At 55.4% G+C, this 13,571-nt stretch overlaps 1 pseudogene; it reads left to right on the top strand.

Annotated features, from left to right (window-relative positions):
* The first annotated feature begins 225 nt into the window (after positions 1 to 225).
* Positions 226 to 1,669, top strand: LOC123142830 (uncharacterized; annotated as a pseudogene).
* Positions 1,670 to 13,571: the final 11,902 nt, after the last annotated feature.

The following is a 13,571-nucleotide window of genomic DNA, read 5'->3' as shown; positions in this document are numbered from 1 at the left end:
TATTAAGTCACTGTTATTCAAAGTTCAATTCTTCTTTCTTTTGTTCAATTCAATTAGGAGTCCATGTTTTGTTTTCTCATGCCTAGCTAGCTACTTCTGTTTGCTGAGTTTGGTTGATGTTGCTCATGTTACTTAGGATTCAGTTTGCTTGGTTTGGTTTCTTATTTTTTTCTGTTTGATTTTGTGTGTGCAGGAGGACACCTGAGCTGAGCTGACCAGGAGGCCATGGTGCAATGCAAGCAAGCGCGGGGGAAGCCCCGGGAGCCCGCCGGCGTACCCGCGGTGTCGGTCACCGGCTACATGAGGCCAACGAGCAGCTCCGTCACCAGGGAGATGGCACTGATGGAGCGGGAGGCGGTGTTCCACGGCAGCACACCGCGCACGGCCAGGGCGACGTGCTCCTCAGCATAGAAGAGCGCCCGCCGCTGCGGTGGCGAGGGGCACTGCACCTGCCAGTACGGCTACTGCTCCTTCAAGGGCCTCCAGGGGTCGTCGTCGCCACCACAACTCCGCCACTCCTCTACCACTACTGCTCCTGACCTCCCACTCCCAGCAGCTGCGACCCCTGTCCTCCCCGGCCTCCCGAACGAGATAGCCATCTGGAAGATCCTCGTCCGCGCACCCCCCCCCCCCCCAAACCCCTCCTCCGCTGCCGCGTCGTCAACCACGCATGGCGCCGTGCCACCACCACCCACAACTTCCTCCTGTCCCACCACGCCCACCAGCCTGCCCTCCCCCTCCTCTATAGCGTCAGAGGGTTCGCCGACGGCGGCACGTCCCTAGACATCGTGCCCTTCGACCACCGTGCAGTAGGAGTCGCCGACCAGTTCCAGTCCGTCACGCGTCTCCACAGTCCTTAATACTATTATCGGCTACGTGCCTCCTGCGATGGCCTCCTCCTCTCCAACACCTCTGACAGCATCAACGTGTGTGACGACCTCTACGTCTGCAACCCGGCCACTCGATAGTACGCTTCCTTGTAGCAGCAGCTCCATGGCTTCGATCTCCTGGAGATGTACCCTCACCCCCCACCGGTGAGTACCGGCTGTTGTTGTACCGACCGAATGATGATCAACGTGGCACCTACGTCTTCACAATAGGCTCCAGCCAGCCGCCAAGGCACATAGGGTGCCCTGATCTGAGCGAACTAAGAGATGACCCCGGACTCCTGTTTCAAGGTAACATATATTGGTACTTAGGCCATTGGATAATGGTATTCAACACCAACAATGAGTCATGCTGGCACATCTGCGCCCCCGTTTACCATCCCCTCGCTCATCTGTTTGAGATGGATGACATGCTTGCCATCTTCTGTGATAATTATGAAGAGACGGCCATTGACATCTGGGTGATGCAGCACAACCACCAACGTGAGGTCTAGGATTTCAAGTGCTGGGTTGAATTGCCGGTTGCAGAGACCAGGCAGCAGTGTCAGTGTCCTTACTATGAACAGCATGTGATGGTTGTGCCGGGGAATGGTGAGTTCATCCTGCTGCTCAAATGTGATAACTGCCTCTTTCAGGGTGATGCCGATGGCAAGTTGATTGATAGTTTCCATCATACCTGGAGAAATGCTGGTTTTGTGCTCAAGCAAACTCTTGTTCAACATACCTTCTTTCCGGCACTAGAGGGTTATTGTCAATGCCTTGCCTTTCATCTGACCCGATGATTATGTTGGCAACGCTTCGAGGGCTGCTTAGTGTGCTGGTGTTTCTTATGGGCCTAACTCTCCGTACCCACATGAGCTGCAGTATGTATTAACTAGATCCTTTGGGTTATGTTGTGAACACTTAGCCTTTTATCTTAGAGGTGTCGAGTGCGCTTGTGTTTCTTATGGGCCTAGCTCTCTGTACCCACCTTTTTTTTTTTAAAAGGAGGATGACCCCCGGCCTCTGCATCTGTGAGATGCATGCGGCCACTTTATTGATTATTCTCGAGGACCTTGCAAAGTATTACAACAATATGCCTGAATCCGCCATCTTGACAACATATGCCACTACTCCTATCCATATGATGAAGGGGTGCTAGCTGGGCCAAATACCCAGACCACTCACCTAAGCCTATCATCAAAAGCCAGAAGCCCCAGCCGAGCCACATACCGGGTCTGGGGTATAAACTGGTCTGACGCACTCACATGTGTCGTCGCCGCCATCTTCCACAGGTCCGTCTTCAGAGCAGATATTGAGGCTTCTACCTTGTCAGGCCACTCTGCCATCGACGCCACCATGACGCCAGACAACTACCTCCTCCTACGCGAGTCCATCACTGCGCATCGGGCGCCGAGTCTCCACTGCGCCACGCTGCCGAGATCCGCCGTCATCAATGTGTAGGATGAAGCACCGCTCCACCAAAAAAGCCGCCCACTGGTCCCTCGATCCCGTGTACGCCTCCAAGAATGACGCCCCCAAGGAGGAAACGACACCAACGCGCCACCGTCATCCGATCTACTGACCTAGGGTTTCCCCCAAGGTAGCGGATAGAGGTCTGGAACTTCTCCACGGCGATGCCTTCAAGAAGGTAATGACACAAAAGAGTGCCGCCAACGCCGGTCTTGAATCAAGCCGACAACGAGGTTTTCACCCGGATCCGCTCAAAGAATCTCCATCAAGCATCGTGTGCACGGGTCGCCATCGATCTGAGCCGCCGCACATCGAGCAAGCTGCACCGGCCAGATCAGATCTGTCCGGAGGGCAAACCACGCATGGCGCCGACCCACCACTAGGCCCTCCATGCCGCCACCGCCGATCCGAGGTCAGATGGTCCGTCGCCGCAGACTCGGCCGCCGCCGCCGAACGCAGCCAAGGCCACTGCCTGAAGCAGGGCCGGCCGCCGCACCCACCACCATCGCCGCCCTAGGCTGAGGCGGCCGCCGCCGGTCAAGGCAGGCCCGCCATGCCACCAAGGCCAGATCGGCCGTGCCACCACACGCCGCGGGGCTCCGCACCGCCCCCATGGCGCAGGAGAGAGGGAAGGCCCCCGCCACCGCCGTCAGCCCCCGGGCTATAGGCCGGCGGCGTCCTTCGGCGGCGGCGGAGGGAGGGAAGGAAGGACGGGGAGCCCCCGGCCGCTAGGATTGCGATCCTCCCCGAGTCGCCCAAGCGGGGGCGACGCGGGGGGCGCGGGGGAAGCTCCATACACACATGAGCTGCAGTATGTATTAACTAGATCCTTTGGGTTATGTTGTAAACACTTAGCCTTTTATCTTAGAGGTATCGAGTTTATCGGCCTAGCTCTCCGTACCCACATGAGCTGCAGTATGTATTAACTAGATCCCTCGTGTTATGTTGTGAACACTTAGCCTTATCTGATATGTGTCGAGTGTGGTGGTGTTTCTTATCGGCCTAGCTCTCCGTATCGACATGAGCTCCAGTATGTATTAACTAGATCACTGGTGCTATGTTGTGAACATGTAGCCTTTAATGTAAGAGGTGTTGAGTCTGGTAGTGTTTCTTATCGGCCAAGCTCTCCGTATCAACATGAGCTGCAATATATGTTAACTAGATCCACTATTAGGCTTCATTTTGATGTATAACAAAAGGTATGCTTAAGAAGCTGTGACTTTTAGATGTAAGTTTTCTGTTATATTTCATTGAACATCCTTTTGGGTTGGAGTGTCTGCCGTGAATGTTGATGCTAAAATTACAAGTCATTTGCCTATCAAAAAAAATACAAGTCATTTGGGTCAGGCTTTAAAATGTTTGTCAATTGATATAACTCATGTTTTCTTCACCTCAATACTGGATTACTTTTCCCCCATTATATATTGTTTATCTTTGTATACTTACTAGATTTGTTTATTGACGTAAAGAATTGACTTTTCATTTATTGAGGTCTTTATTTTAGATAGTATCTGGTGCTCTTAATAATACTTAAATTTTCTAAATATACATGTGTTTCCTATTTTGTGTTGTGTTTGAGGTGATGATGGAACGAGTCTAATTATCCTCAGCACCTGATTTTTTTATAAGAGCTCACAGAATTAGTTTAATTGAAAGATTTCATTATAAGCAATTTTTCCATTAAATATTCTGTTTGCAATCCATTCTTATTCATGATTCCATTGTCTCTGGGTAGGTATTGAAATATACTTCTAGAGTTCTACCTTTGCGTTGCATCGTTTGTATTGTATCAATCACTTCACTTTAGCTGCTAACCACACTAAGGAATCAATGCTGCATGTGAAACTTGTACTGATAAGGATATCATGGTCAGGCTCATCAGATTGTGCTCCCCTTTTGATTCTGTAAGTTTCAGAACATGCTCTTTTTTAAATTTGACGGGCGCAATATGTATGGATTAGGTCCACTATGAGCTGCTTCGTTTCGTTTTGATGTAGTCAAGTTATGATCACAAGAAGCTCTGACTTTAAGTCCCAGCCATGCTCTTTTTCTCTTTGACCGGCGTAATGTGTTTGAATTTGGTCCACTATGAGCCAGATCGTTTCTTTTTTATGTAGACGAGTAATGATCACAAGAAGCTCTGACTATTTCATGGTTGCTTGAGATTTATACTCGTTAGAATATCCTTTTGGGTTGAAGTGGCTAGCATGTTGATGCTAAAATTATTCAGTCGTTTTGGTCAGCGTATGAAATATTTGCCTATTGATCTGCCTCATGTCTCTGTTTTTACCTGAATTGAACAATTGCCTTGGTTTTCTTTTATCGAATCTTCTTCTTTCTTAAAGATCATCCTGTTGTTTTCTTGATGTAAATATTTGCTATAATCTGTCTTTGCTGCTGCATTGTTTGGGACTATCTCTGTCACGGTCAGGCTTAGGTCCCAGATTGTGTTCCCCTGGAAATACTCTTCAGACAGTCTTAACTGTCAGCCATGTTCGTTTTTTCTCTGTGACCGGTGCAAGGCCACGTCAAGAACAGCACGTATTATATGCCATTCCTTCAGGGTAATTTGCTCAGCTCATCACATCACTTGTAGGCTACTCACAGTTAATTATCTGTTACTTGCATCCCCCTTTTGGCGTGTGTGATAAATATACCTGCTGGAGACAAAAGATATATGAGTGTGTGTGGTTACAGTTTACCCTGTAGATTCAGTATACAAGTTCCGTAATCTTCATACCAATTCTTGATTATTGATAAAAGAAAAGGAAAAAGTAGTCAAATTTTGGTGCAACTTCACGATATGATTTGGGTATGCAGCAGTTCATCTTCCTGTGTTCTTCATAGTATTATATAGCCTCTGCCTCTAGGACGCATCTAATGTTGTTGTCTGTAGACATCTAATTTTTCCCAAGTCATCAGTTTGCCATAGCAGAGGATTTTTGAGAGCTCCTCTTACTGAGCCCGACCCCCGCGTCGCCTCCCTGGCGGCTCGGGGGAGACAACCCTAGCCGCCGCAGCTTTCTAACCCCTCCTCTTCTCGTCCCGCCGCCGCAGCTTTCTCCCCCCTCTTCTTCTCGTCCTACCGACGCCAGAGGGCTCATCCCAGCGAAGCTCGGGCTGGCCCAAGGAAGGTGGCGGTTGGGCAGATTTGGGAGCGGGGCACGGGCGCGAAGCGCTGGGCTGCAGCGAGGTGTCCTTCAGATCTACGCGGCGACGCGACGGAGGCATGGAGCTGCGGGCGGCGGTGCTGCGGCAAGGGCTCCGCGCCAGGAAGCTGGGGCGGCGGCCCCAGGGGCTCTCAACGGTGCCGCCGCAGCTTTCTACCCCCTCCTTTTCTCGTCCCGCCGCTGCAGCTTTCTCCCCCCTCCTCTTCTCGTCCTGCCGTCGCCAGAGGGCTCATCCCAGCGAAGCTGGGGCTGGCCCAAGGAAGATGGCGGCTGGGCAGCTTTGGGCGCGGGGCACGGGCGCGAGGCGCTGGGCTGCAGCGAGGTGTCCTTCAAATCTACGCGGCGACGCGGCGGAGGCATGGAGCTGCGGGCGGCGGTGCTGCGGCAAGGGCTCCGCCCCAGGAAGCTGGGGCGGCGGCCCCAGGGGCTCTCGACGGTGCCGCCGCAGCTTTCTACCCCCTCCTCTTCTCGTCCCGCCGTCGCAGCTTTCTCCCCCCTCCTCTTCTCGTCCTGCCGCCGCCAGAGGGCTCATCCCAGCGAAGCTCGGGCTGGCCCAAGGAAAGTGGCGGCTGGACAGCTTTGGGCGCGGGGCACGGGCGCGAGGCGCTGGGCTGCAGCGAGGTGTCCTTCAGATCTACGTGGCGACGCGACGGAGGCATGGAGCTGCAGACGGCGGTGCTGCGGCAAGGGCTCCGCGCTAGGAAGCTGGGGCGGCGGCCCCAGGGGCTCTCAACGGTGCCGCCGCAGCTTTCTACCCCTCCTCTTCTCGTCCCGCCGCCGCAGCTTTCTCCCCCCTCCTCTTCTCGTCCTGCCGCCGCCAGAGGGCTCATCCCAGCGAAGCTCGGGCTGGCCCAAGGAAGGTGGCGGCTGGGCAGCTTTGGGCGCGGGGCACGGGCGCGAGGCGCTGGGCTGCACCGAGGTGTCCTTCAGATCTACGCGGCGACGCAACGGAGGCATGGAGCTGCGGGCAGTGGTGCTGCGGCAAGAGCTCCGTGCCAGGAAGCTGGGACGGCGGCCCCAGGGGCTCTCGACGGTGCCGCCGCAGCATTCTACCCCCTCCTCTTCTCGTCCCGCCGCCGCAGCTTTCTCCCCCCTCCTCTTCTCGTCCTGACGCCGCCAGAGGGCTCATCCCAGCGAAGCTCGGGCTGGCCCAAGGAAGGTGGCGGCTGGGCAGCTTTGGGCGCGGGGCACGGGCGCGAGGCACTGGGCTGGACCGAGGTGTCCTTCAGATCTACGCGGCGACGCAACGGAGGCATGGAGCTGCGGGCAGTGGTGCTGTGGCAAGGGCTCCGTGCCAGGAAGCTGGGACGGCGGCCCCAGGGGCTCTCGACGGTGCCGCCGCAGCTTTCTACCCCCTCCTCTTCTCGTCCCGCCGCCGCAGCTTTCTCCCCCCTCCTCTTCTCGTCCTGCCGCCGCCAGAGGGCTCATCCCAGCGAAGCTCGGGCTGGCCCAAGGAAGGTGGCGGCTGGGCAGCTTTGGGCGCGGGGCACGGGCGCGAGGCGCTGGGCTGCAGCGAGGTGTCCTTCAGATCTACGCGGCGACGCGACGGAGGCATGGAGCTGCGGGCGGCGGTGCTGCGGCAAGGGCTCCGCGCCAGGAAGCTGGGGCGGCAGCCCCAGGGGCTCTCAACGGTGCCGCCGCAGCTTTCTACCCCCTCCTCTTCTCGTCCCGCCGCCGCAGCTTTCTACCCCTCCTTTTCTCGTCCCACCGCTGCAGCTTTCTCCCCCCTCCTCTTCTCGTCCTGCCGCCGCCAGAGGGCTCATCCCAGCGAAGCTCGGGCTGGCCCAAGGAAGGTGGCGGCTGGGCAGCTTTGGGCGCGGGGCACGGGCGCGAGGCGCTGGGCTGCAGCGAGGTGTCCTTCAAATCTACGCGGCGACGCGGCGGAGGCATGGAGCTGCGGGCGGCGGTGCTGCGGCAAGGGCTCCGCGCCAGGAAGCTGGGGCGGCGGCCCCAGGGGCTCTCGACGGTGCCGCCGCAGCTTTCTACCCCCTCCTCTTCTCGTCCCGCCGCCGCAGCTTTCTCCCCCCTCCTCTTCTCGTCCTGCCGCCGCCAGAGGGCTCATCCCAGCGAAGCTCGGGCTGGCCCAAGGAAGGTGGCGGCTGGGCAGCTTTGGGCGCGGGGCACGGGCGCGAGGCGCTGGGCTGCACCGAGGTGTCCTTCAGATCTACGCGGCGACGCAATGGAGGCATGGAGCTGCGGGCAGTGGTGCTGCGGCAAGGGCTCCGTGCCAGGAAGCTGGGACGGCGGCCCTAGGGGCTCTCGACGGTGTCGCCGCAGCTTTCTACCCCCTCCTCTTCTCGTCCCCCCGCCGCAGCTTTCTCCCCCTCCTCTTCTCGTCCTGCCGCCGCCAGAGGGCTCATCCCAGCGAAGCTCGGGCTGGCCCAAGGAAGGTGGCGGCTAGGCAGCTTTGGGCGCGGGGCACGGGCGCGAGGCGCTGGGCTGCAGCGAGGTGTCCTTCAGATCTACGCGGCGACGCGACGGAGGCATGGAGCTGCGGGCGGCGGTGCTGCGGCAAGGGCTCCGCGCCAGGAAGCTGGGGCGGCGGCCCCAGGGGCTCTCAACGGTGCCGCCGCAGCTTTCTACCCCCTCCTCTTCTCGTCCCGCCGCCGCAGCTTTCTCCCCCCTCCTCTTCTCGTCCTGCCGCCGCCAGAGAGCTCATCCCAGCGAAGCTCGGGCTGGCCCAAGGAAGGTAGCGGCTGGGCAGCTTTGGGCACGGGGCATGGGCGCGAGGCACTGGGCTGCAGCGAGGTGTCCTTCAGATCTACGCGGCGACGCGACGGAGGCATGGAGCTGCGGGCGGCAGTGCTGCGGCAAGGGCTCCGCGCCAGGAAGCTGGGGCGGCGGCCCCAGGGGCTCTTGACGGTGCCGCCGCAGCTTTCTACCCCCTCCTCTTCTCGTCCCGCCGCCGCAGCTTTCTCCCCCCTCCTCTTCTCGTCCTACCGCCGCCAGAGGGCTCATCCCAGCGAAGCTCGGGCTGGCCCAAGGAAGGTGGCGGCTGGGCAGATTTGGGCGCGGGGCACGGGCGTGAGGCGCTGGGCTGCAGCGAGGTGTCCTTCAGATCTACGCGGCGACGCGACGGAGGCATGGAGCTGCGGGCGGCGGTGCTGCGGCAAGGGCTCCGCGCCAGGAAGCTGGGGCGGCGGCCCCAGGGGCTCTCGACGGTGGCGCCGCCGCTACGGCTGCGGGGGCAGCGTGGTGGCCGCCCATGGTGCCTGCTCGCGGCGGATCGGGCGTCCCCTGCTCAGATCTGGTCCGGCGAGGGTGGTGGTGGACTGGGTGCTCGCCGGCGGCCCTGCTCGTCCGGCATGATGCTGGGACGTCGTTGGTGCTACGGGCGTGGTGGATCTGGAGGTGGTCCAGATCGATGGCTGGCGGTGTTGCTGGGGGCGCGGGCAGGGGGCGGCCTCTGGCCTAGAGCAGCCGGATCCGGAAGTTGGCGGCCGGAGGCCCGGAGGTGAGTCGGCCGGCGACTGTGTGCGGTCAGGTTGCATGGTGGCTCCTGGTCGAGATGGTGGTCCGCAGTGGCATGGTCGGGGCATGGCCTTCGGGTTGCTCTGGCTTGCGCGCCAGTGTTGCTTCGGCTGGTTCTTGGGCGGTGTAGCAGGTGGCGTATGCTGCTCCGTTTTGGTGGTGGTGTGTTGGAGACGCCGTCTCCGGCATAGGTGCTCGGCTCCTTGATGAAAGGCATGCTCGACTTCGGTCTGGGCTGGTGGCGAATGATGCCTTCTAGTGTGATTTTGCCTTGTTGGAGGTGCCATCGAGGGGATCTCACACCTCTCCCTGCTTCGAGTTCTTGTCTCCCGGTGAAAACTGTGTGTAATGGTGGCGCCATTGGCGTCATTACTTTGTTGGAAGCATTGCCTTGGAGTCAAGTCGGATGCCGGGAGCACTTGGTAGTGGTGGTGCGGTGGATCTAAAGTGGGCAGCATATTGGTATGCTTGGAGCCGTTGGTGGTGCATCCATCTGGGGCCGGTCGTTGGTCGGCAGGAGTGCGACAGGAGCTCCCCTCGGTGGCATGTCCATCAGAGGCGATGGTGGTGGGCACTTGGAGCACACACGACATGCTTGCAGCGCCATGCGAGTCAGGTTGGGCGCCCTCTCGGGATCGGAGAGGCACATGTTCGCTCCTCTTTCGTCGGACATGTCGTTTCTCTCCGGCGACGGTGTTGTCGCCTTACATGCTCATGGCGGTCTTTTTGGCCTTTAGGCGTTTCCTGTATGTTCTGTTGTGCTCGAGCCTAGGTGTGGTGTGCTCTATGTAAAGGTTTTAGCTCGGTTTCTTAATTACCCGAGCATCGGTTTCTTTACCGCTTCTTCTAATCAATCAAAATACGCAGCTCTCCTGTGTCTATTTCAAAAAAATCAGTTTGCCTTAGCAGGCAAAAAAACAAGCTACTGAGGAGAAAAAGAAAGTTGGTACTTACTGGAAGAAAAGAAAGCCGGGGGAGAAGAAAGAAGAAAAACTTGGCAAATAGGGGGCAACAATTCAGAGCTAGCAAATAAATTGAAGGCTGAAGAAAAACAGAGGATTGCTGATGAGAAGAGAAGAATTGCAAAGCCCTCACATGAACAAGAGGAGGCCACATTTCTTACAGAGCAAGACGAGTAGTTTGAGAGGCAAGAATTTTTGAAGAAAGAGGAGGCAGCAGGGCAGCAGGCTTGGGAACAGCAAAGTCATCAACAGGAGACAGCAAGGATTGAAGACTTTTTTTTTGGAAAAGGAGGTTAAACCCCCAGCCTCTACATCAATCGATGCATGCAGCCATCTTTATTAATTATTTCACAAAGGTCTGACAAGAATATACATCAATCTACCCGAAGCCACTAGTCACACCTACAAACTCGATAATGTGGAGTGCTCTCACTCCCCATATTTAAAATATGTGTCGTCGTCGATCCATCCACATAATGTATTGGGACCAACAACCGGTGCAGCCTACCTAAAGCGCATGCCATATGCATACGTTTTAGAAGCCACCACCATCATCGGACCACTGATCCATCTTCAGGAGAGAGATCCGCATCTTCCTTGCCAGTCCGGAAATCTGTCGACGCCACCACGACGCCCAACGATGCCACCGCCCTGCGCTCGTCCGTCCAGACGTGAAGACTCTGAAAGATCCATCGTGCGTAGCACCTGCCAACCAGGCATGACTCAGCGTAGCACCTGTCGGCCAGGCATGACTTGACAGCTCCATCGAAGCTCCATGTAAGACGAAGCCGCTCCACCTCCTGCCTCTGTCTTCTATCGCTACTCCACAAATGATGCTCCCAAGAGAGAAACGGCACCATAGTACCGCCATCGTCCGATCTGGAAGACCAGATCCTAGGGTTTCCCCCGAAGCAGCACGAGTGGGTCGACAACAGTTACGCGACGATGCCTTCATCAAGGTAACGGCGCAAAACGCCGCCATCGCCCGCCAACGGCTCGGTTTTCACCGGCAACCATGTCTTCCCGACTCGTAGCCGGGACTAGATGACGAATCTCGAGATCCAACCACCCAGCCGCAGGTCGGCCACCTCTGACGAAAGAGATGACCCCCACCGCCGGCTGCACCGGTCAGAACAAATCTAACCGGAGGTGCCGCCGATGAGACCACCAGGCCCTCCACACCGCCGCCGCCGATCCAAAGGCAGATGGCGCGCCGCCGCCATCGCCGCCCGAACAGGGCAGGCCGCCGCGCCCGCAGCCCGCGCCGCCTTCGACGCTGCCATGCCACAGCCATCGTCGTCGCCAACACTGCCACCATAGCCGCCATTAGGACGCCGGCCGGCCGCCACACCGCAGTAGTCTAGATATAGGCCGTCATGAACCAGATCGGCACCGCCGCAGTCCAGATCGGGGTCACACCCTCTAGCCAGGGCGCCCCGCGTCACCCTATGACCCGCGAGAGAGAGTAGTGCCTCCGCCGCCGACGTCGCACGCACAGGCTAAGCCCGACGCCGAGCACCGGCGGCGGCGGAGGGTAGGGAGAGGAAGGAGCGGTGACCCGACGGCTAGGGTTGGAGCCCCTCGGTCGCCCGCGCGGGGGGGGGGGCAATGGAGGGGAGGGAGAGTCAAGGTACCGTTATGTATTAAACTCTGTGGTTTGTCCACAAGCAAGTGATTCTCACCAAAGATAATTTACTAAAGCGACGGTGGGTAGGCAGTACACGATGTTGTTTTTGTGATCATGATGAAACAATACAACACCTTTTTTTAGATTGCCCTCTCACGAAATTACTTTGCCGAATGATTCATATCTCTACTCTTATAAAAGACTGAGTTGGTGATGATGGTGTGTCTGCCATCGTGTAATATAGACCGTCTGATCTATATCTAATGGATCGAAAGCAAACTATGGTAATTTTGCAAAAAGACACCCGCACCTCTCTCCACACTTGTAGATAAGCACTTCCCTCGTTCATCCTTTTCTCTCACAAGATAAACTACTCATACAAATGCATTTTGATGTTTCGTGCAACGCACGGGCATCTTGCTATTAGCCTTTAACATTACTCCTCCAGTTAGCATTGAAGCTTTATTTGGGACGTGGTTAGCTGGAGTTGAATATACTACTGCGTCTCGTATTCGGATTGGAATATGTGTGCTTATTTGGGCTATATGGAACTGCAGGAAAGCTTTGATTTTTAATAGACAACATACTTTAACTTTCTTGCAGGTCATCTTTAGAGCTACATCATGGATCCGCACGTGGTCCTTACTCACTCCTACGGACTCTAGGAAGCCTTTGGTTACTGGGTGCAACCAATGAGAGATGGTAGCATGGGCTATATTCTACCGGTTTGGAGGACGGTCTCATGACAGGATAGGAGTCTAGGGAGCTTGTCCTTTTATACATCCCGGTTGTCATATGGAGCTTTTCTACTTTTGTTCTTGCTCCGCTTGCGAGCTATATTTTTTTTATGACTTTATAATACTTTGAGACTTCTAATAATATGGCTACATGCATCGTTTAGATGCAGAGGCTGGGGGCAAGCCTCCTTTTCCAAAAAAAAAAAAACCTCCCGGAGGCTCCATTTAGCCAGCGTCTTCACGACCTGTTCTCCATTTAGCCAGCATCATGGTATCTCCAAAGCTCTGATGAGCTCCTGAATCAGTTGCATCTATCTTAGTGGCTGGAAGGTTTCTTCATTATGTGTATATTTATTCCTGTTATGCCATATTGCCCACATGACCACTAGATACAATGATTGTGGCACTGTCTTTATGTGATTCAAAGCATACTGGGCTAAATCTCTTATGTGACTCAAAGCACTGTTGTTCTTTCATTGTATGAAATGCTCCTGATGTTGTCGTCGCCGTCGTCTCCGTCCTTCCAGTCCCGCTTTAATGAAGCAACCATCAACAGTATAGCTCGCATCTAACTGCATGAGCCGATGGCACATACCGTGCTTCGTAGCGGCTGTGCGCTGAAAATTGGTCCGATGTTTGTTACCCTTGATTACATGCTGGACTTGGATCAATTCTAATGTATACGTAATGCTATTAAGCACTTCCAAGTTTCTTGTGTACTCTGTCTTTCCTATAAGAAAATTTTCATATACTAATTTAAGTAATTTTCTCATGATATTTTCACATCCAATGTGTATTTTTTTATTGAGGATAAAACCAAATGTTGCATGTTTTAATATTACTCTTTCTGTAATATGGACTAGATTGTATGCAACACACGAACATTTCCGCTAGTAATAATTAGTTAATATGGCAACCCACACTTGAGCGACAAGGCCACCGTTGTACGCCGCCTCGAACATTGCACCGACCCCCAATTGGTAATTAATAAGCTCTTACTTTTTTTGGTCGGGCTTGAAGAAAAAGGTGTGCCCGATAACCTCGATGGGTGTACTCCAGGATCTGCCACAATCTATCAATCAAGAGTTCAAAACAAAGGCAACGCCGCGCGCTGCTGAATCGGAGACAGACAGAAATTAGTCATTTTCCTTCTAGTCTGCAAATGTTTACTCCAGTTCGTATGCTGCTAGATAAGTTGTACTCTTAGAGGGTGCTTGGATCCAAGAGATTTATTTTAGTCTGACTAAAAATAGTCTTTTTAAAAG

This window comes from Triticum aestivum, chromosome 6D, assembly GCF_018294505.1.
Source record: "Triticum aestivum cultivar Chinese Spring chromosome 6D, IWGSC CS RefSeq v2.1, whole genome shotgun sequence".
Classification (NCBI taxonomy): domain Eukaryota; kingdom Viridiplantae; phylum Streptophyta; class Magnoliopsida; order Poales; family Poaceae; genus Triticum; species Triticum aestivum.
The sequence above is the reverse complement of the archived record's forward strand: the minus strand, read 5'-3'. Positions and strand labels throughout refer to the sequence as shown.